Here is a 3,100-nt window from a genome sequence, read left to right as displayed (position 1 = left end):
GATTTTTCATGGAACCCAAACACATTTTGGCTGATTTTTGGCTGATATGTTTTTGGTTCCCTAGTTGTTCTCATAAAGATATTACGTGTATACCAAAATTAGTCACCAAAGTCAGCTATCAGTATAAAATATATGTTGGAATATAAATACACATTGAAAATAAATTAAATCACACATATATTTATATATAAATACATTGGTGGCTGATTTTAGTGGCTAATTTTAGTGTACCAATAGTATTTTTGATAAAGAAGACAGCAAAATTCTAATTTGATCATTTTCGTTTTAAAATATTTTGTTTTAGTCCTAAAAATTTTTAAATGAGTTTAATATTGTTCTACCGTTAAACTTAACTCGAATAACTAACGAAAAAACTTTTACAATTAGTGATAGATCGATTTTATTTACGTATTGAAATCGAACGTTATATTGACTTTTGAATATATTAATTATTCGTATCAAATTTAATTGTGAGACAATATTGACCTTATTTAAAATTTTTTATGATTGAAATAGAACATTTAAAATGTTATAAACGGAATTAGTATTTGACACAAATGTTAGAGGCCAAAATAATATTTTAATTTATTCTTTAATTATTTTCAGAAACATATAAAAAAATATTACTTTTGCACTAGTTTAATTTCTAGTTATGATTTTTCATTTTTTCTTCTCCCCTTCGATTTGTGGGGTTAGGGGTATTCATATACATAGATGGTGACTAGCCATAATCTCTCAAATAGTGGTATCAAATCTATTTCTCCTCATATAACTCATTATGCAATTTAATTTGAACCTAGCTTCTCACAAGCTTGTGGACTATTTTCTTCTTCATTTGTAAGGCCTCATCATTCTAGCTAGCTAGTTTAATTTATATATAATAATAACAAATTATAAAAAGCATGCTATAATAAAGTAGACATATATAACCAATTAAGGTATATATACTATAACACCAAATCTAGCTTGCTCTAAAGAAACCATGTCCAAGTGTTCTTGCTCTATAATTTATGCCTTCCACGTTTCTAAACATTTGACAACACTTTTGAGCCACACAATTTTGTCCTCTTGATTTGAACAGCTAGCTAGCTATGTATGTATGTATGTATGTATCATGCATAATTAAAATGTGTCACTGTTAATGTTAATTTCATGATGCATGTCACGTCTATAAGTAGTGACCATGCATATCTTCATTGTCTCCAAGCCCTTGAAAATTTGTCATGCTTATCTTCATGCCATGCTATATCTATCTATTGAATGTTACTTGCACTACTTCTAACTTTTTCTTACAAGTTTAATTAGGAGCTCTAATTAAAGAGTAAAGACTCCAAAGTGGTTCATTATTCACTAAGAACTTATCATCATCACAAGCATGCTCTCATTGAATAGACTATTCATTTTTATTAGGTTTAATTACTCTATTGGTCCTTATAGTTTCGCAAAATTTTTAATTAGGTTTCTATATATTTTTTTTAATTGAGTCCCTGCACTAATTTTTTTTTAATTAGGTCCTTTTTGGTAGTAATTGACTTAATTGTATAGGGACCTAACTAAAAAAAGAATTGGTGCAGGGACTCAAATAAAAGAAAAAAAGTATAGCGACTCAATTAAAAATAATTTTGGTGTAAGAACTCAATTAAAAAAAAGTATAGAAACCTAATTAAAAATTTCGCAAAACTATAGAAACCAACAGAGTAATTAAATCTTTTTATTATTATTATTTTTCACAATATCTTTCCGTCTAGTAATTTAAGAATTAATCTGTCACAAATCTAAGTTTCATTTAAGGATTTGTCATTAGTTGTTTAATTAGTTTTCCTTTTATTATGATATAATGCATGTGCTTGATTATATATTAGTCTTCTTGAAAGTGAAAAGTAATTTGATTATATATAAGACTATATATAAACAAGGAAAAGTTATATGTGAGCATTATTGTGGAGAAGATCAACATAACTAACATGAGGCTAAACACACATAATTTAAAATTATATATTTTTATATATAAGTTATATATACTAAGAGGGAGATCATATTAATTAGGTAACTGATTTGTGACAGTTGCTTAGGAATCAAGATGATGCTCCAGAAATATTCCAGTAAAATTGACCTACGAATTCAGTGCTTTGGTACCTAACTGTTTCTAATAATGACTTCGTTGATATTGTTATTATTCCACAGGTTTGGAACAAAATATAATTTTATGAATTATTTTCCGTAACAAATTAATTGAAATTTACATATTAGAGTAGATTATTTTTGTAATGAATAGAAAGCTCTTGATTTTTTGCGATTATTTCGGAGGAAAAAAAAAACACTAAATAGAATTGTATTTAATTACTAAAAGACACTGAATATTTGAAGATAAAGATCAAAAGATGTGATGATGATTCTAGATCGAGGTCAACATGGTGAAGACTATTTATTTGGTCTGAATATAATAATACTCTCTTTTTCTCTTAAAGTTTATTGAATATATACTCTTTTTTATTCCTTCTCTTATAATTCAATTAGTACATACTCCAAATATGGTGTCAAAAATAATATTCAAAATACTTTTTTAAAAATTAAAAATTAAATATGCAAGCTAGTGATCAACTTACTATAAATACGCCTTTATTAGGAGTAGTGATATCTTTAATGACTTATAATAAGTGAACAATCACTAAAACTAGTAAGTTAATTTAGTAATTTAGAATATTAGTCTTTTATTTTTTATGTTATTAATATGTATAAAATTCGAAATGATTGAATTTTATATTTACCTTGAAAAAATTTGATATTTCTATGGGTAGGATAGGGTAGGGTTTAGAATTTTAGGGTGCGGGTAGGGTTAGGGTCGAGAGATTCTCAACCCACAAGTAGGATAGGGTAGAATTTTAATAAAATTTTCAACTCACGGGTAGAATTAGAGTAGGATCCAAACCGTATCCTACTCTACTCATTACCAGCCCTAGCTAAGATTAGCAATAATGACATATAAATGTATATATAAAATAATAAATTACAATACATGCACATAAAAATTAATTACTTATATAAAATATATATTAAAAATAAGTTAAATAATGTATATATTTATTTATAAATATATTAT

Source organism: Arachis ipaensis, chromosome B04, assembly GCF_000816755.2.
Source record: "Arachis ipaensis cultivar K30076 chromosome B04, Araip1.1, whole genome shotgun sequence".
Classification (NCBI taxonomy): domain Eukaryota; kingdom Viridiplantae; phylum Streptophyta; class Magnoliopsida; order Fabales; family Fabaceae; genus Arachis; species Arachis ipaensis.
The sequence above is the reverse complement of the archived record's forward strand: the minus strand, read 5'-3'. Positions refer to the sequence as shown.